This window comes from Betta splendens, chromosome 13, assembly GCF_900634795.4.
Source record: "Betta splendens chromosome 13, fBetSpl5.4, whole genome shotgun sequence".
Lineage (NCBI taxonomy): Eukaryota > Metazoa > Chordata > Actinopteri > Anabantiformes > Osphronemidae > Betta > Betta splendens.
The window spans coordinates 16,953,050-16,979,002 of NC_040893.2; the positions used below are offsets into that span (position 1 = coordinate 16,953,050).

Genomic DNA, 25,953 nt, shown 5'->3' on the forward strand with positions numbered 1-25,953 from the left:
ACATTATATATATATATATATATATGTATATATGTTTATATATAGAATTAACCAAGTTTGGTAAACAGTCTTAGTTGCTGATCCAAATTTACATCTAACTCCAAAATTACAGTACAATTAAAAGTACAAGTACACATTTGTTAATTATTCGACCTATTTTATTGTTAAGGTGCTGTTGATGCTACTGGTGTAGACTCACAGACTTTGAGAATATTTGGGCTTTCTTTTACAGTGTGAAAGAAAAAAAGAACAGATTAACCTATGGTGGCAGCAGGTCAGCAAAGACTCATTAGAGTGAGAAAGGAAGCTGTCCTCCCCACTGCAGGTCCTGCCCTCTTCCCACTGTGATATATCACCAACAAATGAGACGCTTCCAATGCTTCCTTTTGTTTATTACACATGGAAACAGCATGAAAAATGGTGTTAGAAATGTATCTGTGCGCTTACCTAGTTAGGAGAGGGTCCAAGGAAGGAGTCACCCAGAGGCACAAAAGACAAAAAGAGAGAACATTAAGGTTAACTAATTCTGCATACAATCAACAGCTCTTAAGGAAATACAGACTTCAGGCTGGTCTGACTGCACAGAGAAGCTGTAAGGCTCTGTCCAAGTGATGCAGCAAGGGACTACAAATGAAAAATAGCACTGTCATCAGGTAAATTGATATCTAAAAGATGAACAAGACACGTTTTGTCAACCTCAGAGGGGATATATTGACGTATTCAGGGAATGACACATCAGCAAAGAATGAGGAAACAATCCTCTTTTATGTTAGCGGCCATTTTCCATTTTCATCTTTATAGCCGGAAAAGATCTGTTTAAGAGCCACTGTCTGTTCTAATGAGATGTCACTTGATTTAGGGTCAGGCCGCTTGAAGACTACAGCGCTTCACACGGGCCGCTCCGACAGTCAATAGAAATCAATACAGCTGATGCAATTATTAATACAGTCCTAGGCAGTTAGATGTGAATGAGACAGATGACATTAGGGCCAGATTGATCTACAGGGAAATGGATTTCATAAAGCACTCAATGCCTTCATTATATTCCACACAATGGAGAGTCTGGGGAAGCTCAAAAGCATGAGCGCTGCAATTCAGTGCTTCCCAGTGCACTGGAAATTACACAGCTGAATCTAAATGTTGTATTACAGCACATTGTTGCAAAACATGTTGCCTTGTTAATTGCGACCTTGACATCGCCGGTGTATTTAAATATTTAACAATGATATTGTTCACCTTCCGAGCAGCGTTTCCAATCATTCAGTGCAAGTCTAGACAGTCAACGTGGAGCAAGCTAAAATGTGTTACATGCAGATGATGCCGATGCTCAGTGGACGCAGGATGAGGGCGTGCTGTGTAGGAAGCTTGTGAGTCTCAGGTGTCAGTCTGAAATGAATATTCACCCCGCAGACAAACGCTGCTCCCTGTGGGTCTGTGGCACTAAATAAGGCGGCGTAATGCCGGTAAACAGAAACAGAGCAGTGGTGTTGTTTGAATAACCTCTAATCTCAGTATACCAATAAAGCCTGCTTATTGTCACCAGGTCCCTGCAGCTTTATTAAGGATAATAAGCAATATATATCTATATTACCGTCTTAGTGTCTCTTGCCGTGGACAATGAGCTGCCGTTTATTTGATTTATTAAATGTCTTGTCATATCTTGCGAGTGGCAACTGTGACTACGCTGTCACAACGTGGTTATGGGCACTGCTGATATTACTACTGATGGGAAAAAAAGCGGTATGTTAACACATGTATGTTAACTTCTCACAACATGAGTCGCAAATTCAATGTGTGAAACAATGTTTAAATTCAAACCAAATCTATTGATACAGCGAAAGCTTCAATAATTAATAGCTTTTTATAGGACTGCAAGAAATGACTGCAATTTGTTTAACGTGAGCGGAATCGCTTGTAGAGACAAACCTACAGAGAGAATTATTACTCCACTGTGACACTTGACACATCTGCTTGGATGTGGCTTTGCTTTTACACCCGGCAACAGGCAGCTTTGTTTGTGAATCAGCGCAGACAAACACACTGTGCTACCAGCTCATCTCCACCAGTAAACATTAGAGGCAAACGGGTGAATATGATCCATCAGCCAGCAAGCTATACAGCATTTTAGCCCGGACTTGGAGACCAAAGAAAAGCATGAAGCTAAACTTCCATTAATCATGTGGACAGAAACGCTCTTAAAAAAGAAACATACACCGTAAAAAAACACATAACCTGGTATACAATGCTGTAATCTCCATATTCAGTCATGTCTGCCTGGAAACACAAGAGCCTGAGGTCAATGAGCAGTGAAGGGTATATACTGAATGCGTCAGAGTGTGTCCTGAAATGTGACAGCAGCTGGTGTGTGAGCCAAAAAGAAGAAGCACGGCCCTGTCCACTCAGGTACAGAGACCACACACTAACACGGTCACACACACCATCACAAATCCAAATAGAACTTACAGTGTATTTGAAAGTTTCTCTAAGACTTGGGTTTTATTCTGATCACCATCAACTTTGCATCTACTTAACAAAAAGGTAAAGGCAGTTTTCATTCCACCAACTTGGATCTGTCATTGGCAGCGTTGAACAGAGACGTTTTAATGTCAGCACAATCATAATCTTAATGATACCACAGCTGTAATTATAAAGCGTGAGTTCATCTTCACAGATTAGAACAAAAAAGGGCTGAACACGCTTTAATCACCAGCATCTACATGTGGAACCGTGCTAATAATTCCTTAATTAACATGTTGACTAGGAATAGCAGAGGGCACCGGCGCTCCCCTCCCCCTGTTCAGACTGAAGCTCGCTCTACCGCACTCACACGACCACGCTGCATGTACTGCACCTTCGGGTTCAAGGAACCATGGTTAAGTTTTAATTCAAACACAAGTGGGTAAATTAGGAGACTCAAAGTTCAATTGAAAAACTCAATACAGAAATATTTGTTTCTGTCCACCTGTGAATATTAACACACTGAGGTCTAGAAGATCCAAAATGAGATGGTCATTAAAGTTTGTTTCCAGCTGCTCTCAAGAGATCAGTCTGGTCATGAACTGAGGTCACTGCGCTTGAATCAGTGTTGTTGGACTTCGCCTGGTGTCCTGCTCCCGGACAAGTGCCTCCTATTTTTCACTGATAGAAGAAACACTGATAAACTCTCACATGATATAACATAGCTCGCAATCACAGCCCTTCCCCCATTTCTTAATCAAATTAGCTTTTGCCTCACTAAAAACGCTGCCACTGGCAAAGAGACATGACAAAGAAGATCATCTTCAAAGGTTATTCTACATTTCTTTGTTCTTATTGCCTTTTCTCTACCAATCAGTACAAGTTCATCTATGTCCTAAAGCCAGGCTCTAAACATTAGATTGCATCAATAAAACATTTTTATATAATCCAAACGCATAAAGTCAAAATTGAAACTGGTATAATTTCTCAATAATCACTTTGCTGTTAATATTTTATGATTAGGAAGCAGAAGATTTTCTTCATGTAACAGCATGTTCTTTATTATTTTGTGCACCAGTGTCTGTGTCTCAGAAAAGATTTAGTTTAAACTGTGGATGTGGATGAAGTCAGGCCAATCAACAAATTCAAATGAAACACGATCTGAGGCTGAATCAACATGATAAATGTGTTTGAAAGACAAAGCTTTAATGTGAATGTTAAATGTACCATATGAAAGATGCTACTGTAAATAAACAATGTCTTTTTACATAATTCTAAGTAATAATTGTTGCGGTCTGAGGAAGGAGTGACATCACAGCTATCACAAATGGTCAAGAACACAAGCTGCACGGCAGCGATCTTCCAGCCACGGTCTCCAAACAATCCTTGTGCTTTTCCATTAGGCAGACGGGATAAGTTTCTCCCAACAGACTGTGTAGTGGCACTAAACGAGTGTCAGTTATCAAACATCTGGACGTGGAGCTGCCTATTTGGACCCAGTAGACTCTAAATGACCCTGTGGGAGATGCTCGGCGAGATGCAGCCTATCGCTTATTAAGGACATCCAATCACTATAGCAATTATCTCACACATTTGAATGCTGAGCTGTTATTGGAGTTATCAATCTTGTCCGGGGTCCAGCGGTTTGTATGGTCACCTGCCGGCCACTTGGCAGCTGTCCTGGATCGGGGGTTGTGTTGTGGAGGCTCCTCCGCAGCCAAGGCAGGAGGTTAATTAAGCAGATGTTGGTAAACAAGCAGGTCATCGGTGAAATGAATTTGCATCTGTGTGTTAAGAAAGTGTATCTTAACTGCAGCTCATATGAGCTTCATAAGTCAGAAATGAGCACATATGGCAAAAGAGCCAACATGTGGCAAATGGGCAATTCATCCTCAATAGCCTTTGCTGCACTGCCAGAATGAAGTGTTACCATGGCAACAAAGTTAGTATTACGGAAAACAGTTCAACCCCCCAAATCATTCAAATAAGCCAATATGTTATCCTGCAGCACTGCCAATAAATATTTGATAGGGCATAATGGCTTGTCCCATTTTGCAGAATAAAGGCTTATTTCAAAAACTGTCAAATACATGACATGCACAATATAAGAATAAAATAGAAAATCAACTGCTGGAGACTAAATGACTCATGCAACTCTAGAACTCTCTGCCTATTATCCACAATGGGACGCCTATGTAAGAGACAGTTTACCTTCAAGAAGACAGTGTTGGTGGAACTGCGTCGCAGTGAGTGGTTTATCAAAGCTGTGTAGACTTCTTTGTGTGTTAGCAGGTTTTCCTTCAAACGTGATTCTTCAATTCAACAGCTAAATCTGGACGCACAAATGGCTGCTGTAGGACGGCTGTACGTGCTGATTCATACCGTAGCAGAGTGTGCTGCTAGTGTATCAGCACGAAGCAGTGTTTGCACTGACTGTGTTTGTTTTTTGTCCCTCACGGTTGACAGTCTCTTTCTCCAAACAGCTGTTTGTGTTAATTGCTTCGCCTCTTGCTATTGTCAATCTAACATGGCACCGTCCTAACTGCTCAAGAATTAATGACAATAGTGGAAATCAGCAGAGACAATAGTGTGAGATTAAACACTGAAAAGGCCAATTTCTCCTCTACAGCAGCAGCAGCGTGTACGAGGATCAGAAAAGACCGTGCTGCTTGAAATACGTAGACGCAGCTATTTAACTATATACTGAACAAATGCAACAGCTGTAGAATGAATCCTAAACAGGGCATACAACCTGCACTCAGACCATCTGGCTTCATGGGGTGTAGTCACATGAAAAGTGAATTGGCTGAAGCTGATGTGCACAGATTGAGGATGATGCCTTTTGTGTTCCTCAGCTGCTGTTTGGGCGAACTGAGCTGCTGACTTACAGTTCAACGCTGGGTAAAGGGTGGTCTCATGGTGCCACATTAAGAGGGCTAATGATAATGCCCTCACTCCGCCACCGCAACAACTGTTCCAAAACATCAAATACACAAGCTGTGAAAACAGACACTCAACAAAGCAGTGACCATGAGGTGAGCTCCCCTTCAGTTCAGTGTAGGACCACGACATCCAGGAACATCCGGGAACGTCAAACCACCACGTTGTGACGTCTCCTGTTCTTGTGAGACACATACTCCAGTATAGGACAGTCTTGATACAGTTTTGGGTTATCTCATAGTAATTTATAGTAATAAAACAGTTCTCCACGGCCAGACAGACACAAAGACGCTGACTGGGTTGGGCCCATCAAGGACATAATGGTGCTGGTGGAGGAATATTAGATCTTGGCTACAGCTGGGGTTCAATGAGCATGTGGCTTCTCCACAGGGACTAACTCCTAGCACCTAATGCAATCACTCTCACAAATCACACATACGTGTGTGTGTGTGTGTGTGTGTGTGTGTGTGTGTGTGTGTGTGTGTAAGAAAATGTATCCACTCCAACACAGGACACAAAGACTTCTCCCCATGTGTTGGCGTAAGTCAAATCATCATCACTCAAATCTGATTTGGGTCCACTGTGTTCAGACTGCAATTTCCTTTATTAAAGAGTCAGGTACGGACGCATCCAGTCCTGTTCGGTGTTTCTGAGTCGTAAAGCACTTATGGATTGAAGGGCAACCTCAAGGGGGGTTCCTAGGGCTGACATGGGTGAATGCAGGAGAGGTGTAATTGGAAATCTGTTTAATGACAGCTGTAATGGTGATGTATCTCTGGAGGTCCACAGGTGAGCGCAGCACACAATTTGTACTGGAAAAATTACAATGAACCTGTTGGGTATTAAAAAATATCGCAACACATGATCAAACGACAACAGCTGAAGCGTCACATGAAAAGTAAATGGAACCACACTTTCTGACATGTGAATCATTAACACTACTGACGACTGTGCTCCTAAAAGAGTAAACAAGAGTCACCGCTAAAGTGAGATCAGCTGGAAGCATCTCAGGAATGTTGGACAACTCTCTGGCGCAGAACTGAAAAAGCACAGTTCTTCATTTCATAATTTGAGCAATGACCTTCAGAAACCGCATTTCCGCACACACCTTCATTTTCAGGGCAAACAAAACAAAATGACCCCATCACTTCTTAATCATACAAAGCACACAGCATCTCCTGAAAAGTGACAGCATTTCACACACATCCAATCCCATGTGCCAGAATGCCCATCTGTTGTTGTTAATTATGAATAAGCCATTAAATTTTTATCTACATTAAATGTCGTCCATTTTTTAATTATGAGACACTGGGGCATCTCACCCACAGAAATGAGATTTTTAATTTCTTATGTGAAATGTGTAAAAATCCTCAAGCATTTCACTGCCAAGTTATATGGTTCTATGAGGCTGAGTGCACTCAGATCCTCTGCAGCACTGCTTCATTCTGTACATAAATGCTGCCACCTGGTGATATATCGCAGGCAGCCCACGTGTGCAGCAGTAAACCTGCTCAGTAAATCAGAAATCTGATCCAAGCTTCAACCGCCATCATCATTACATGCAACATTTTCACTTTTAATTGCAATGGTGACCAGCTGCAAACAGATTGGAAAGGTCACAGCGATGAAGTCCACTATTGGGTTAAAAACACACGCACACGCACACGCACACGCATCGTTCACTTTTGCCTGCCCATCAATCAAAATGACTGCTTTGGGAGGCAGGGTTAATGGCATTATTTGTCATGCCAACCAAGGACGTGAGCACGCGTGCCCATTGGATGTAATGTCTTTATTAGCAGACATGACGGGAGCCAGCTCACCCGTCTCGCTACCATGTGGAGAAATGCCAACCAGATAAACCCTCAGGGCTGTTGAAGCAACACACAGACACCCACACAGTAACTGAGACCATGCGCTCATTCAATCTAAATATGCTCAATTCAAGTTTCGTAACATGGAAAAGGAGAAATCATTATGTCCTTGTTGCTTTGGTAGGCTCTACTGTACTGTATATGTAAAGCTATGAGAATTAAAATACTACAAATTCACTGCAATAGAAATAAACACGGGACGAGGAGCAACGTCATCCTTTCGAAACAAATGAACACTAAGAATATGTAAATAAGACAGTTCTGTGGATGTTATGTGCTTGCTGAGCTGAATATAAAATTGGATTGTACTTATTTACTATCTCATCTTTATCAGAGCCTGGACATTTATTTATTTTTCACTAGAAACTAAAAATAGGAACAAAGCTAATAGAACTCTGCTAAAGAAGAATAAACACACTATTTGTCTCTACATTTATGACTAAAATGGCAAATAATAGATTTTATTGCCTTCTGGTAAACAGTACATTTACATAGAAATGGTCGCTTATATGCACGTGAGGCCAGAGTGGGTGAGTGGGGGATGGAGCTGTTAATCCTGTTAGTTTCCCGGTTCCTCTGAGCTGCTCCTGCCACCAGCAGAGGACGGGCACAATAATAACCCAGGGAGACTCAGCCACTCATTCTCAAGAATGCTCACAGCTGCAGGCTTGAAAACAGCTCCAGAAACTCACATCCCATTCCTCCTTGTTAATATGCAACTCTGAATTTTTACCCTTTCCTTTTTAATGGTAGTCTAGTGCAGCACAACACACAGTATACTGCTGATTGCAGGATCCCGGAGTGGGAGAAAACCTGGATTTCACTGTGTTGCTGCAAAAAAAGAGCTCTAGCAATTTACCTACAGCAAAACTGCTTAAAATGGAAGAGTACAGCTCTGGGGAAACTTACATCTGTTTCTCCAGCTTTTCCTGTACTTGCAATTTAAACAACTGATTCTGGCAAGATAAGAAAAATATGGATGAGCACTATTATAGAGAAAAATGCCTGTAAAAGTTAGACCAAAATAATACAAATCCCTGACATCACCGACTCCACTCCACATGTCTGACGCGTAGAGCAGAGTATTAGGAGAATGCGATGCTGTGTGAAGACCCAATAAAATGTGTCACTCAGGCGAACTGAAGGGACCTATATTGTTGATTGATACAATTGACTTCTGTCCAGACAGACACAAGCAGCTCGTTATGCGGCTGCTTGTTTGGATGTCGAGTGTCGCACAGCCGCCGATCCTTAGTGAAAACGCCGCTGTCCATCTGCTGTCACCAACCTGGCGAAAATGTACAGTTTAGCAGAACAGCACCTACTAAGATGTGAGTGTGTGCCTGTGCTCCCTGATGGTTTTCTTTGCGTGTGCGTGTATGTTTTCACGCAGGCACGACTAGTAATGCTATTTGTATCAGCATTCACATTTGCCGTTAGATGGATGGAAAAGCCAAGGCCATTAGTTGATAATATGCTGTCTGTTTCTCGCTGTTACTCATCTCTAAATTGCATTAATGTGGCACGCTGATCAGGGAAACTGTTTGTCTTCCTGTCTCATTCCGTGTGTGCATGCGTGTGCAGGGGCATGTGTGTGTTTGTGTGTTTGTGCGCCTGGGCATTGTTCAGGCCTCTTTGTTTTCCTTTTGGAAATGGATGTGTTAATATGTCTCACTTGTCAATTTTATGAAAGTTATGTCAAAGTGAAATTCCGCTGGAATATTAGATCTCTGCATGACTCATGATTCCACCGCCTCCCAAATGCAGTGTTTACATTTACTCCCCCATTACTCACCTCCACCACAGCCTCAAGGCACAGCAGAGCATTCACATGACGGGATATACTGCTAAACAAAAGGAATGCACAAGGCTATCAAAACCTATTAAGTGCTAATGCATGTTCTTTGGCATTCACAATACATCAAAACAAGCCATGAATATGATCCTATGAAACATTATTACCTCTTAATTAATGCAGATAAAAATTACATAATGCAGCTTTTGAACTCAAAGATGAGCAGACGAGGTCTGTGTGTCCATTTGTCCACAAGCTGCGTGATGCATGAGGCAGTGTTCCCATCTCCCCCTGCAGCTGCTGTGCTGCAGAGTGAAGACATATGGCTGGTTATGTGTCCTCCTACCCCACCCTGTGGTCTGTCTTTGACATGCTCTTCCTGTCTTACCAGAAACAGGGCGGTGGGGGGGGGGGGTCGCAGATAAAGTAGAAAATGGACTGACCCTGATCACACCAGCTCCACGTTCACTGTAATATCTGCCCATTTTGTGATTTATAAGGCACAAGAAGGTGAATATTATATTGCAATAGATCTAGGTTAATATTCCATCTTTGGGTCCAGTGTATTGAGGCAAGCATGAATCTACTGAGTTTGTTTCTCCAAGCCGTAATCAATCAGGACATACAGTGGGTGGAAGAGCTTAGAAAAGAGCTCTGTTCTCATTATACATAGTATATTATAAATGACACACTCGGCCGGCTTCATTCTCCCTACTACCATCACTGTCTGAGCAAACATGGGATAAATATTTGGTTTTATGTGTAAATATAAGCAAGAGGAATAGCTTAAGAGGGGCAAATTGTGGGTATAGGGAAAAATGAAAATGCAGATTACTCTTTATACCATTATAAGGTCCTCATTATGAAAACAGAAAGCTTTGAGACGAGAGAGCCTCCAGAGGAAACCCAGCCTGGCACATAATATAAATGTTACTATATTGAAGGAATATGGAATGCCATGAATTGAATTACACTTCCACTTTCCGAACTTATTGCTTTGCACTGCCTCTGCTATTGGTTTGACAGGGAAACATAATTTTGCAGGCACATGCCTTCAAGCAGTAATAATGATAGTTTTTGTTTTGTAGGAACCAATAAAAGTCCATCTTGTTTGCCCGTGTGTTGCTAAGAGGCTTATGCATGTTAAATTTAGACGCTGACAGAACAGGAGATAAAAGGCTGGACCTGTCATCAGCTCACGCTCATCCCACGTTCAAGTGGTTATATTATTATAAAATTGTCACAAAAAAGGAAGCAGAGTGAAAATGAGGCCTTACATAAAAACAAATAAAAAAACTTCTTTTCATCCCTTTTCCATCTGACACCCAGTAATATTAAGATGTTCATGATTTCCAAACAGCATGACGAATTACACCTGACAGAAACTAACAGCAGGCCAATCAATAACTTTGAACAAAAGTTAATAGTTTTACACAGCAGTTCACCCACACCATTCTCGCCCTCACACACTTGGCGTGTGCTATAATTGCTCTGCATGAAACAGTTTAATTTCGCCTCACACCTTCCAAAAGACGCCGGACGTATTTTGTCAGAGAGTGACACGCTGAACGGGCGAAGTGAAACTCTCCAGGGTCAAAATCTTACACGTTTACTTAAGCGGCTGCCTGCTGCCGTAGCACTGCATTTATTTAGGAGAACGACACTTAAGTTAACATTTACGGTCAGAGCTAACTAGGAATGGATTATTAGCTGATGTAGGAAGTGCAACAGACACACTCAAGGTCATAGGGCAGCTGGTTTCACCGAATAAGATGATGTAATGCAAAGGACTTACATGACATGTCATGAATTAATCGTGTAATGCACGAACCTGTGTTGTGTTCAAATGTTTGCTTAACACTGACTTTCTAATCCTGCCCCTCCACATCGCTGCGGCAGCAGGGAACCCGGCCAGGTACCCGCGTGTAGGAAAGGGTGCGTGTCAACGCTATCGCCAGCACGCGTTACAGAAGGTGCTCCGCTTTAGGCTTCCGTTAAGAAAGACAACTGCTGTGGTGGACGTCAGAGGTTGTTCAAGTGTCGTTTGATATCAGCATGCAAAGCCTTGCAAAGTACATAAAAGCGCGTCTGCTTAATGTGTAGTAAGCGGCGTGTGCGCGTGAGCATCGGTGTGGCTGTGTGACAGTTCAGGCGTTTTTTCCTGCACCGTGCCAGTCAGGCGGTAGGAGCAGGAGGCAACTGTGGAGGAAGGGAGCTTGTCAGAGCTGTCTCACTGGGTGATGTTAATATGGCAATGCTAAGCTGGCACAGGACTTAAGCAGCTTACAAAGTACAGGGAAATAAACTTGATGATTCCACAGCAGTTTGCAAGACTTTTTAAATCCTAAAGAGTTTAAATACACATCCCACCTCATGCTGGCCACATGACAACTTGGCCGATCATAATCCTGCACGCTTCAATGCAAATGTACAGTTTGCATCATCTGCATTAAACTGTTTTGGACACTCCTTTATGCAGTCGCTGCCTCAGTGACCTGCTGCAACTACTCGCCACTAGAAGTCTGATTTCCATTAGGAATCAATATTCATCTGGGTGGAGCAAATCCCTCAATTAGCCGAGAGAGGGAAAAATCACGCTTTGTGTATTGTATTGATAATAAAAGAGAAACTGTCTCACAAAACATGATCGAGGGCCAAGGATCTGATCAATAAGAATTGGCGAACACATCCAAACAACTAGCAGTGTTGCTAACCAGTAAATCTTCACACAGGCGTGCCAGGCCATATGTTTTCCTCTGAACGCAGCAGACGAGCTGGCATGATGAGGGTTCAAACCGATGGTCATTAGGGATATCAATCACTCACATGGCCTCATAGATCTGGCAAAATGGAATTCCAAATGTTGGATACTATATGGAAAATACGGTCTGTCCATCACTGTCCAGTGAGCTGATGTCATATCGCCTGTAGCAGCTGATGTTTTATTGTTTAAGCGTTATGGTCTCATGGATTTTCTGTCAGTGTGTTGGATATCAGCAGTGACCTGGAGATCAACCTTGTCAGAACAAGGGTCCAACAATGGCGGACCCCACCTCTGAAAGCTCGCCCCTGCCTCCTCTCTCACTCCACCCGACAGTCCCCAACCATCTGCTTGCATGTCAGCGTCACTAGATTCCAGATGCCTACACTTTCACACAATTTCTTCTGCAATCATAATACCCCCAATAACAGTCCTAATCCCAGCATGCCGCGCTGCTCAATTACAGTCTTTAGGAGGATGGGATTAGGAGCAGAGATGGCGGGAGGGGCCAGCAGGAGGATGGTGGAATGAGTTGAGCTGAAGGGTGAGTGGGGGGGGGGGATAAGGGGGAGGAGAGACTGCTTTTTACTGCTATGAAAGGCTGCAGATGAAGAGACAGGCACAGCAGCAGTGGGTAAATCCCAAATAGCCTGTCACCAGCCGACAGCGCACTGGAGCGTGTAGAGCACAAAACAGCACAGCGGACTGGCAGACTAGGTTGAACCAGGCTGCGGGGAGAGGGAGGAGGTTGTCTGGTGGGGCTGTAGGAGATGTTAAGGGTTGGCCAATTTGACTCAGGCACAGAGACAGGAGTCGGGGAAAAATACGGCAGGTGACGGAGACGCGCGAGAGGGTGGCTCGGGTCACGATTCCAGGCTGGGCTCATAAACATCTCTCCCTGATTGTGGCGGAGGGACTGAGGAAGAGGAAGCTGACAGAGGGGCATCAAAGAGAGGCAGCCAGAGAGAGAGGGCTGAGAAAGTTTGGCTTAGAAATAAGACACGGGGCTTATATTTCCACACTGTCATTTAGCGAATCCCGGCCCAAATAAACATCCCTCTTCCTCATCCCTTTAGTTGTGGATGTTGATTGAGGATGCTGGCAAGCAGATGAGCCGTAATCATCTACCCATCACAACAGCAGCCATCTCACACGGTGACACTGCCAGCCATGCAGGGGATCCTGCAGCCAAGTGACAAATCTGGGTTTGCAGAGCAGATTTTATTTACACACACATCAGCGTTGGCAGCGTTTCTGTAGTCGAAGCACATCAGAAAACTTTCAAAAGATAATCATCATTTGAATATGAAAGTAGGACTGATTCTGTTGTACTAGACACGAGCAGTCACAATGAAATGTGATAAAAGCCCACAAGTATCTTTAGACGACTGCAATGTGTTTATTTAACTTTGGTTTAATAGGGTGGTTAAAGAGTATATACTGTAGATCCATTCACATTTACATTTTAAATGTATTAGCTTCACTTCCTCAAGCAGAAATGCAAAACAAACATGCTTATTGACCTCATAATTGTTGAGCTCTCTCTCTTTTTTGTCTTTCTTTGCTAAGACGGTTCCTTTAGGTGCTGTCTTAGCTTAGCCTTGTGAGTCATTAATGTCTCAAAGGCCGAGGCAGATACACGTACAGCCTGGCCTCCAGTCCACAAGTAGCTTTGGGTCATTGTACTGACACAGTGACTTCCGAGGGGCCATCTGCAATCAGTTATCAGGACTCAGCTGTGGTAAAACAAGACATACTGAGGATCAAACATGCGCTCAGTGAAATGCTCCCCCCCCCCACAGAGAAACGGCCTTTTCCGGTCTAACCTCCTCCAGAGGGAACCTTCATGTTTTCTTGTCAAGTTCTGTTCCACTGATTCTCCCACTGATCCTGCACTGTCCTCGTGTCAAGTCCAAAGTACACATACACACAGACCCTGGTCAACTAAACCGTGGCTACCAAAGCATGAAGTGAAAAAGGAAAACAACCCCCTCCCTCGCAGCCCCTGCCCACCAAGCCTCTCTGAAACAACAGAGCACCTGATAGAGCTGATAGAGTGAATGATCGGCTACCGTGATGGTCAGTGGTCCAGAGTAGCCACAGCGCTGTGGAGAGTGAATGTGGACCTACTGATGTATGTCCACAGAGCCGTCCAGCGACAGCTGGCAAAACAAATTATACAACTAGTGGCGACATGAATTCGCACAGAGGGTAAACAGTGGGACAATGTGTGTTATGTACTGAGCACTTTCTAATTACCAAAGTAAAGCTCGGATCTGTGGTCTTTATACACGCTAACCCCACAATCTTTCCTATGCAGCAATAAACGTAAGCACCACACATACAGTACTCTGCTAAGCTTCCTGTGCATGTCATTGTAAAGCTTCAGTTTTAATTATTTTACTTCTACTGGGCTGTGTGACAGAAAACGTAAGAGCAAAAATGGCTTGTGCATATGATACAGGTGCAATGAAGGAGTTACTGCAGGAGAAAAATACAGAAGGTAAAGAAGAACAATGTACCATTCATGTACGATGGATTTATGATGGGTTTGTAAAAAGATATGGGCTAAATAAAATCAGGAACATAAAAATAGAATGAAATAGAATGTGAAACAATCAATTTTAGAACCTAAATGTTTATTAATGTAATTAAAGGAAATTTGACTATGATTTGAGTATTTACTGGGGTCGTTCAATTAAACACATCTGTGATTAGTTCTAATGCTAAACACAGAGAGAGGGAGACTAATCGATGGCTCACTGTATAACTGGAGTCGGTGTTAAGAAGGTGGTAGGATGATTTATAGCAGACCGCCTAATTAATCTACAGATTATGCTGAGCCTACACAATGAGAGGGGGGTCACAGGAGTTACCACAGCAATGTCCTGCTCATACAGCCGTGATTGTTTTCTGGCAGATTGTTCTGACCCAGTAAAACAGCAAAGCACTCAGAGTTTAGAATGAGGAGCAACTGGTGCAGCATCTGGCTTCCACGTTTACATACAAGGAGACAAGATTAATGGGGTGGATTAGCATATCTATGTAAGGACCTAAGAAGTCTGCTTTCTAATTACTTCCACAGTCTACGCTGCCAAAGCCAACTAACCCGCTTTGCCTTATGTTGAGCCCAAAGTGGAGGAAAAGGTGGTGTCATCCTGACAACAGAGGAGAGAAAAAGGGAGCCGCTCAATGATGTCAACTGTCGAGTTTGGTTTCTTAGCGAGAGCATCATGACAATTACCTCAGAGAGCAGCAGGAGGCTGAAGACAGGCCCAAACCCACTGATGACAGTTCTATTCCTAACATTCATAACTCCTACAGGCCCAGCTCGCCAGCTCGGTGCAGCAGGTCAGACACAGAGCCAGAGCGCGACACCGGTGACGTTCTGTAGACGCATCAATCTCACAATGCTGTTTATGCAACAAGTCGCGTCACGTGCACCGACAGCAGCACTTTGAACATCAGACAGACGGAAATTAGGCTAAATTATGCAGCTTGAGTCATTCAGTAATTGCATGTGTTGTTCAGGATGCGCAAAGGCAAGATGATGACAACAGTGCGAAGCTGATGCAGTTGTTCCGTGTGACACACAACTCCTTGTTGATGACACAAGAAAGGAAGCATCTTTTTTTAGGACTTAGAACCTAGAGCCATAGGTGGCTGTACATGTACTCACCCTGTGCAGTATATGTGTGTGGGTCCTAGTTTTTTATGACCGTTATTGTAATTTTAACAGGCAGTTAAAGGGTTAAAGCATAGTTATGATGCATTATAACACATTATGTGTAGTAAGAGCAGTGTGTGTGTGGAGGGGGTGGGTGTTTCGTGGCAGCAGAATGTCTCTATAGAGAACAAGCAGCAGCTTCTTCACATGATGACACGGCTCATTACTGGTGGATCCAGCAGTCTCCGAAGCCTGGAAACACTCAGTAGGCCACTTTACAGGAGAAGGCTGCCACAGCGAAATTAAAATGGTTGGCGGTAGCACTCATCCAGATCCTGGAGTTTAGAGAGCAGCGCTACGTTCCAACGGACGTGACGGGAACGACGCAGCTCAGCTTTCCTCAGCTCCACAGGCCGCGTCTGCACATTGATTAGTTTGTCTGAGCAAAAATACACACACTAAAAAAATTAAATTTGACACTGGTGAAGCTAAAGAACATATTTATCGTTCATTCCTCCATTTGTGTATGTTCATGAGTATTCCTCAGCCCTTTTCTTTATGCTGTAGCTGCAGTCTGATGTTATGTCGTGACCTCCACAAACTACTGAAACATTTACACCTGCTCCCCCTCTGCACATGGAACAATTCAACGGCAAACTGGTTCTTAGCATTGCAGCCTTGATTTAAAAGACAAAACAACTCCAATTGGAAACGCACAGGAACTGGAGGGATATCATGTAGCACTATAGGCTGTAATAGTGACCACTCAATTGTGAAATGCAATTCTAAATTACCATAATAATGACATGACATCCACACAGGAATGCAGATTTTTATCTGTAGCAATGATGAAAACAATAAAACATACATGTTAACACGAGTGGGTGCACCCTGAACGCTGATAAGGGCTGTATGATTCATTTGGTTGTGCAAATGACAGGCTGCCTACACGTCAGTGGACGGAGGAGTAGTTCTGGGAAACACAACATTACAAGGCTGATGACTGTAAGGGCTGTATGAGTTTACAGCAGCACTTAACATGTAGAAATGAAAAGCATAAAACCAAACAATATATGCTTTTGGGGAACCATATACTGTATGTAAAAATGCCACACACACACACACACACACACACACACACACACACACACACACACACACACACACACACACACACACACACACACACACACTTGCGCCACAAACACTGCTTGTTACAACACTGTTGACAACCTCTGTGCCTGAATACTCGACTGAGCTTTTAAAGGGCTTTCTACATTATTGAATACCTGGGATTTTAAATGAAGCGCTGAAGCGTTTCTCATGGTTCTACCTTCCCTTGGTTATCTAACCACTTCCTCCACACAGTTCAGGTCTTCAATTATCCATCAGTCATGAGCTCACTTGTATTGTAACCCTGTACTCCACTGCATATACTGTATAGAAGCTTATGCATGAATTTATTCATTGTATGGAAATCACATGAACAGCTCGTGGCCTCTTATACAGTATAGCATGGTATATACATGCAGTTTGCATCTACGCACTCAAATGCATATGTGCCTGCCTTCACCTGTATGTGCGCGTATATGGAGCTAAATTGAAGTAAATGATGTCTACGCTGCTGCCCCACCCTGTCCACGTATCTAATGCTGCAGGAATCCAGTAACTAGGTCAGCAACATAAACACGCTTAAACACGAGCTGGATCCAGCATGTTGCCTTCACAGACGAGATGTAGAGTGACACAAGAGATACAACTCTGAAATATGGATGCATTGGGACATAGTCCATAATCCCAGTACCCAGAAATGGTGCGTATGCGTGGGGGTGGGAATATGTAGAGTTTTTTATAGCTATAGCAGGACAAGGGAGAAAGTAGAAAGAGCAGAGGATGTTATCAGGAATGAAAAAGTGGATCAGGTGACTCACTTGGAGATAAAAGCATGGTACGCTCTGAAAAGGGGGTTGTTCCCAGAAGGTTATTAGTTTTTATTGTATTATTAATTAAAATCATTTTAAATCAGTCCTAAAACTATATTTGTATTTTTTAATAAACTTGCCAAAAAGAATAGAATAGAGTTCCATTAACTACACTACAGTATTAAACGGTTGGACCTACTTTCATGAAGCATCATTTTTTTTCTAATGACAAACGAGCCAGGTTGAAGTTAGCATCACCTTGGCTGCTCAACAACTTTTAGACAAGTTGTGCGGCAAACATACGTCTGTCAAAAGAACCAGACACACACAGAAATGGGGATTTCTGACATTGCTGCTAAAATACACACAGCAAACCTCCTGTCTCTCTCTGTACTCTGTTAAAAGTGTGTTTCAGAAATCCTGGAGGTCACAGTTTACAATCTCAACGCTGCCACACACACACACAGACAATTTAACTGCAGCGTTTTCTGCCCTATGACTTCATACCCTCTATAAAATCTCCCCGTCTTTCAAAAAACAAAGGGATATCAGTATACTACCGTCCGTAGCTACTGACACGTGTATTAATGTCTATATTTTCCAGCATTCTGTAAATGTCATTTGTGTTTGTTGCAATAAAAGCTGTTGGCTAGATATTTGAAACAGACTATGTGCAAATGTTTTGTTTTCAGATTAACCACCAGTGTTATCAGACGTCAACTCTTGCTCTCTGTTGACATAGAGTATTATTATCCTGTGGGCAAAACAATACCAGCATCACTTTAATATTTAATAAATGTCTACAGTCATAAAATATAAACTGACAATTTCATTATTTGCCAAGGCATTTTGATGAATAGCACAGGAGTCCATGCATCCAAACGCACATATAACAATGAAATCGATACTAACATTAATCAAGTTCTAGAGAGTCATTACTACATGTGGGTGAGGAAAATGAGAGGATGATGTGAGGTGGGTGTGAGAAAAAAAAAAGCAGCCAGGTAGGAAAAGCCGAGGATCACGCCACAGGGTAAAGTCTGAGAGAGTGACAAGTTCACTTTAACTTTGTATCAAGAGTTTAATTTGGCACAATTCATATGGTAAATGAGGCTAACTTGTTTGTAATGGTACTCAGTTTGCCTGCCGCGCTTAAACAAATTAAATTTGTTAGGATTCCTCCAGAGCAGAACACAAACAAATCAAACAGGGTGAGCAGAAGAGACTGGGTCTAAACAAAACAGCAGGTGAAACAGACAAAAAGTCCTCAGGAGTCTGCAAAATCTCCACTGGGAATCATATTTCAATATCCTTTATGGTTATGGCGGAGATTAAAAAAGCTCCTCTAAACATTGTGAGCAAACTCGTTAACATCATTTTCCCAGAAATCCATAACAATCATCCTCCCACCCGCGCAGGAATGCTGAGGTAAGGGGAGAAAATAATACCTCTATCTTAGAATATCGCACCAAAACAGTCTGAGATGTATGAAATGTCAGATTAGCACCGTGTCTCAGACACCAGCCTTCAAAGGGAGAAATAAATGTATGTGAAACGCACAGTCTGACAGCGGTATTTATAAATCACACACACTGCACCACTGTATGACAGATTTACATTTTTATTAGCTTTGAGGTAATCTGGAATAGCACATGTTTCTGATTTCAAACAGGAGATGGAGGTCAGTTGTCCATGTTTTAAAATATAATGTAAAATGAATGCAGAGGGGCTTTAACTTCCAGCAGGTGGTCTGTGTTTCATACTTCATATCCCTCTAAACTGTACAGTAACAGTGGAAATGCAACATACAGTAAAGCAGTGCATTGTTTATGGTTTCCAGCATTTATTCTGCAGCTCTATGATTGAGAGAGATGAAACGCTGGGCACACACAAAATCTGTCAGCTTTAAGTGTGTGGGACGTTTACCAGTAGAAGGACGGATTCCTCCAAGAATAAACAAGAAGACAAGTGTTCTAACCCCATAACTAAACACATCAAGTGTAGGGCAAAGAGAACGTTCAAAAGGTGCTTTCCAATTAGGCCTTGATTCGTCACACAACCTTGCACTTTAATTAAATGTAACCCATCAAATGGAGATGTGAAATATGGGATTATTAGTGTGATGACCGATAATGGGTGTTGCCAAGCAGAGGCCTTCATACCCGGCATAAGCCTGCACTCTGTGAAGACTGCTAGCATCGCAGCTTAGCCTTAATCCCTCTGCCGGCACACACACACATTTTCCTAATTGCCTTTTAACTTATATGAAATTAGCACCTACATAAGTCAAATTATCATTGCATGATGTGGATAATGGAGATTGGGGAGGGAGGTTTGTGCACTGATAGGCTGCCTGAGCTCATTAATTATTGTGTTGCTGGGGACGGCACAAGGGAGAGCAGAGAGCTCTGCGAGTGGGAAGCGAGGGTGGCGCCTCTCATGAGGGCGATCTGGGCGCATTAGCCCTCTCCTCTAATGATTATCCATGAAGTGTTCAATGAACTGCCGAGGGAAAAGGAAGATGAAGAGGATTTTGGATCAACTCCACAAAAGGAGTAGGTGCCATAGGAAAGCCTCGTCCACCTACAGGGTCTTGGTGGTTAAATGGTTAAAACATTTAGAGAAACAGTCTCATTTTAAGTACTCCTTAGAAAAATAGATAAAATGTTATTTTCAAATCAAGGATGATGAGACAGTTGGTAGTCAATCCACTACCAACACAGGCCCTTACAGTAGTCACTAATCACATCATTATTTACAGCACAGCAGATATAGTTAAGTATAGCAGGGCTATTAATGTGATGTGGTGTTTTAAAGTCATCAGATTGACCCAGATCAAGCGACTCATGTTCCAGACAACACATTTTCCAATGACAGATGGCAGAATTCCCAAAGCAATAAATCAGTTGGCCGAGCAAAACTCATCAGTGAATGGAAAAATATTAATAGCCTTGATTTGTTTTGAACAATCTGTCAAGCTGCTGCTCAGCTTTATTAAATAAATAAACCCAACTGCTGTGTGTATAACTGCAATAGTGCTGCAAGAATAATGTATCTAAGCTGTTCAAACGTAATTATACTCAATACTTTACCACAAATACACATACTGTTAGAGCTATGGTGATTACATAAGAGGCATATATAACACAATGTTTAATGTTGTCAAGGAAGAGAAAATTACACATAAGACTTTAGATTCGCTTTGTTGTGTACAGCACAGCATCAGACTTCTATCACTCCAGGCTTATCATGCTCTCAACTGCAGTCTTTGTCATCCCCATGGCAACTACTCGTCTCCTTATCCTAATCACTACAAGTTAACCTTGATACAAAACAGTGCCCAAGGGACCACTCACACTTTTGTGCCTGCTTCTGAAGACAGACACCATTTCTAATAATAGCCATAAAAGACATCACTGTCTGAATATTATGGGACTCTTAAGATAAATGATGAGCTTAGCAGGAGACGTTAAAAGCGACATGCAGAGAGAAAGCCAGTGTAGACAAGAGAGAGCTGAGAATTTTTAAAAGATCTACTTGGTACTTGGGGAAAAATTGACAACGTGCCGTCCTGGAAATGATTGGGCATGTTTCTTACTGCTGTTTTGTAAAGAACCTACGTAAGAACACACTATATTTCACTCAGATTTGTGTGGCTAATTTATTGCGAGGGACTAAATGCTTTTAATTATAATTACATCACTAGAAAAAAACAACCACAAAACTTCTGCACGGAGCCTGTCATAATATAACAAAACAACAAAACAAGACATCTGCCCAGCAATGAGTTCAATGCATCAAAGCTAAACCATGGGTGGTGTCATTGGCAGTGTGTGTTTATAACAGTAATTTGCTGTCACTTTGGCGCTACCAAATTTTAGAAATATACATAAAGCTGCATTTTACCTGTGTAATAAGAGAAACATGACTCTGCCTGCACAGTCTGCATTCAGAGCATGAGAAGGGATAATAGAGGACAGGCCAGACATATGCATGAGCAGCTTTGAAAATATTCATAGAGGAAAAAACAACATGACTGACTCTTGACTGCCCAGGGACACCGCATAGTGTTTTATGGAAGCATTTTGTTGGGGGTCGCTGAACACATTTAAATCCAGCGCAGGAAAAAGCCTGGCCAAGACGGACCAAGATTGAGAAGACCTATCTCATTTTTATGGAGCCCCCAGGCTGCAGGCTGGCTAATTATGAGTGACCCAAGAAACGTGTGGCCGCTGGTCACCTCCGGCCCAGAGTGGTCTCGAGTGGTCCTGGCACTTCTATTAAACAAGGTCAGGATGGAACAGCTCAGGGGACGGGAGCACAGACACAGGAGAGAGGAAAATAAATAAATAGCCCGGTCAGATGTACACAGCAGGACCAAGTATACAGTAGGACTGGGGCAACGCATCAATTGAATCCCTTTGCATGTGATGCATCAAAGCAGCTATATTTACATTAGAGCTAAAACATGGCAGCTTCTTCATCCCGAAAGGTTCACACATGTCATGTTTTAAAAGTGAAATAGCCAAACTCTGCACAAGTGTGTACTGTGGGGTTCTTCGGCTGCATAGGTGTTTATTACAGTGATTCTGAGTTAGCTACAGTACGTATCAGCTAAGAGGGAAAGAGACTCACTAGCAAACTGTGAGCAATTTGGTTTTTGCATATAAAACTAAACTTAATTATTACTTCATAAACTAAATTTGCGGAGAGAAAAGTCCATTTTAAAATGAAATTAGTTACGCGTGAGTCTGTTTGATGTGCACTCATCAGATTGAATCTTTAGTACGTGTATGTGTGGTGCACACTGACAGTAGTACTAACCTGTATTATGTATGACATAAAGATCAGGCTCTATCTAGAGCGTACGACCATGCTGAAATCTGGTTTGAATCAGAAATGGGTTCTCTACAGAAGAAAGCCACAATTATCTAGTTCTAAATGCTTATTTCACGTCTGAAAAGGAAACATTTTGCCGCAGTGTTCATGTTTAAGATCATTGGGTGTGATAATACAATGAGCTGACCTACTGCTAATTCAGGGAAACACAATTACCCAGAAACAGCCATGGCTCATGCTGAACGCGGCGGTTTCATTTGGTCCCATTACATTTACAATTCACAGGCACATGGAAATACTCAAATCTTTTCTAGCTGAGAAACACGAGACAATGAGCGTCTAATCACCACATTAATGAGATCAAACACCCACGACTGCGTTCTGAGACGGGAAAAGCAATATGACTGGGATGAAAATGATCTGCCTCAGTGTTTACAAACTCTACGACCATTTTCATCAACCCATGTATCATAATTACTCTATGTATTACATGTACCGTAATATATTTCCAGCCACAAAAGTTAATGTATGCTTTTAAAAACAGAACCACGCAGGCCAATCTGATATATGGAAGATGTTTACACAATAATTGACCTCAAAACACTATTTTCAGCAACAACGTTCTGTCCATTCTAATTGCACCCACAGCACGGCTCGTGTGTACAACCAGGCTGCTAAACACAAAATAATCATCTACTAGGTTAGAATATTACCCCAGAGTAAAACACTGAGTAAACGTTCCCAGCAAAACATCCTTTTTTGATTCAGAAAATTATAGCTTGAAGCAACTTAACAGAGGTGAATAGCCGTGGTGTGTTTCCAAGGCAAAATCGTTATCGCTGCTCTTCAAAGGGCAGAAAAATAACTCCAGAGAAGGGAGGAGGAAAAAAGGCAGGATGAGGAGGGGCTGTTGAGACGGAGAGGAGAGAAAGAGTGAGGCATAGAGAGGAGTGTGGAGAGAGGCATGATCATAGATAGTATGTGTGAGAGGGCATGTAATAGAGTAGATGTAGTAGTGAGAAGTGGCTCTCCATAAGGTAAACTCTGTGGGAACTGTGACTCCAAGCCAGAGGTATTGAAAAGGCAAGCGATAGCAGTAATGAAAGAAATGCAATAATAATGTAATAATGCTGGTTGGGTGAGTCAGCGCGGCCTCCGGCGCTTTCTCCATTGTGCAGAAGATGACCTGGTTTCTCTCCTGTTCCTTTCCTCCACTGCAAACACAGGGCCAAGGTGCTAGCCATCAATAATAAATACACACAGTTACTGTTGCCACAAGCCCCTGAGCTGCACAGGGCTGAGACGGAGGCTTATTAAAGTCACTCCCTTCTGTTATTGTTTAGCCCTGGAAGAAAGTGGTATTATGAAAAATAGGGCAACAAAGACGCGCGTGGCCTGGCGCGGCGTTAGGAGCAGCCACTGCTAAATTGCAACTATCCTTGGGGGGAAAATTGGAGTGGCACATCTGTCCTGCTGCATGTTTGTAGGAGCCAAACGGCCAAGCCGGGCGGCTGGTGCTAGTGATTCCTGTAGTTAATTAGTTAATAGGGGTGCTGAGCTGGAGGACAGTGAGGTAAAACACAGCACCTGGTGGGGCCGGTGCTCAGAATTTCATTGGTGCCAACAAAAATGTGTGCGATCAGTTCCAGAACCTAGTATTATGTAGCGTAGCCTGAGTGAGAGAAGCATCTCTGAACAGAAAGAGCTGTATTCTCCTTCTATAGATGTACACGTTATCAGGTGACCAATCAGAGATCAAGGGTCTATCAAATCCTTTACACACAGGCACTTTGCGTGACTGATTGCAAGAAGAGGCCTGGTCTTTGTGCTTGTTAGCAGGTCTCTGCTAGAGTTAAGCAGAGGAACATGGTCAAGGTCTGCTGGACATCATCATATCGGGGACAGACAGGGTCCTGCAGCACATGTGACCTGTGCTGATAATTTCCTCTATCCACCTGTATTGTGTCCTGACTGTACTCATGGAGTTTCTGTAGAAAGGCGGTTTGTTCATGCAACCGCTGTGCAATCATTGCCATAAAATGAAGGAGAAGGGAGAAACAAGCAGCTAGCAGTGAATGGCACCTCCTCCCAGTGGAGCTCTAACTTTCTCATCCATCAGTCTCTCTCTGTTCACACATCTCTGTCCTTTCTCTGCCACTCAACGTCCTGCTCCTCGCCGGCTGGAGCAGACTCGCTACAGCTTCCTCTCTGGGGAAGAATTAGTTGGATGGACAAAGAGATTGATTGAGCAGGGCTACCATTTGATGTTTATTTCACCTCAAATGAAACCATCTTGTCCCCTCAATAAATCTCTGGGACAGAGACTATTGCTGTATGATGAATTACAATACAGAATCACACCCCACCTCTGGACTGTACGTTATGCCAGTTTCAGACGGTCTGTGTTTCACCAAAAATACTTTGAAATGAATCTGTTGCCTCTGCTCCCAAAGTTACTGTTGTAGCAGAGCTCTCCATGAGATTGATCTCACAACATATTCCTGTACAGTAAATGACTGGTGGCACGTCGAAGGCCCAAGCACCCCGCTGAGAGGGAGTTAGAGCAAAGACAGCCAGAGGTAGGGAAGGCAAGAAGGGTGTAGGACATCAAGAGACAGTGAGAACCGATGAGACTGTAAGACACAAAATAAAATAAAACAGACAAAGTTGAATCCTTCACATAAATGCTGGGGTGAGTTGGTGTGGGCCCCTGAGCAGTGCTTATTTATCAGCTGGAAAAGTCACAAGTCACCCTTCTCCCTTCTCTCTACCAGCAACTGAGAGGTCATAAATTACCTGTCTGCAAGGCATCAATCTGCACTGGGGGCGACAGCTAACCACAAGCTTGTACTCAATCTCACACACAAACATCTGTACAGTATAGTATATAAGTACAGTACACACACAAGCACGCAGACCTGCCACCGTTTAATCTTTCACCTACTGTAAGCTCTCAAACTTTCCTGATTCACAGATAAACACTCTGAGGTTTCATAAGCAACAATACAAATGTTCGTTTGAACTCGCCAGGAAAGAAATGAGGGGCTCTGCACAATTGAGTTTAAAAATTCATTTTGAAGCATTTACTTCATTACACAAACACTCCCGTCCTGTGAAGAGAGTAACTAGTGAAGAAAGGTTTAGATTTGCACTATTTTTATACTATGCAAAACAGGATGGGACTTAAAGATTCAAATATTGTATCATTCACGAGGCAGCGATGTGAGAACAGACATACACATGAGCACTTTGATTAATTTTCTTTCTTAGCTTCCAGGAGGAACCAGCAGAAATTTCCAATCATATCCAGTTACTGTAGATCCCTTCAGCTTTAATAATGCAAAGCCTTTATCTTCCTTCTCTGACCTCCTAAATCACTATCACAAAGCTGCTGGTCATGGAGTTTAGACCCCCTCCTACTTCCCTCTGATTTGCCTCATTCCATTCCTCTTCATTACCTAGAAACTTATCTGTCCTGTATTTTTTTCCGGAGGAGCACGAGAATCACCAGGATTATTCAATGAGGGAGGTTTATTGTCTCACTACTGGCAAATACCTTGTCTGACACAATTACTTAAAACCAGCGAGGAGATGATTCATTTTTTTAAAGAATTCATAAGTGTCAGTGTGGATATGCAGGAAGATGAAAAACAACACAGCGGTGCTAGGGTCTAAGGTGCAATGTCATGCTATAGCGT

The 25,953-nt window shown here is 42.7% G+C and overlaps 1 protein-coding gene across 8 annotated transcripts in view; it reads right to left on the minus strand.

The window, feature by feature from the left end:
- The window catches only part of robo2 (roundabout, axon guidance receptor, homolog 2 (Drosophila)), a 240,866-nt gene that overhangs the window by 155,418 nt on the left and 59,495 nt on the right, over positions 1 to 25,953 (minus strand). The gene's annotated exons all lie outside the window — the stretch shown is intronic.